Here is a 295-nt window from a genome sequence, read left to right on the forward strand (position 1 = left end):
TGGCAAGCTGTATGTAGGGCATCACCGTTGTCAATGGCTACATCCCATCCTCTCAGTGAAAACGTTCCTATGCTCTGTCACTGCACGGCTAATCATCTGTCGGTTCTCAATCAGGTTGGAATAGAATCCCTTGATTCTTTTGCGCTTGTCATCACGCCCAGCCTTCAGGAGTTTGAAGCTCGTCACAGCCATTCAATCCCATAATCATACTCGGAATACCATAGACAAGGTTTAGACTTTCCGGATCCTCATGAATGCCGCCATCTATCTAGCTTATACCACGAAGATTCTGTTG

The sequence above is a fragment of the Arachis duranensis genome, chromosome 2, assembly GCF_000817695.3.
Source record: "Arachis duranensis cultivar V14167 chromosome 2, aradu.V14167.gnm2.J7QH, whole genome shotgun sequence".
Lineage (NCBI taxonomy): Eukaryota > Viridiplantae > Streptophyta > Magnoliopsida > Fabales > Fabaceae > Arachis > Arachis duranensis.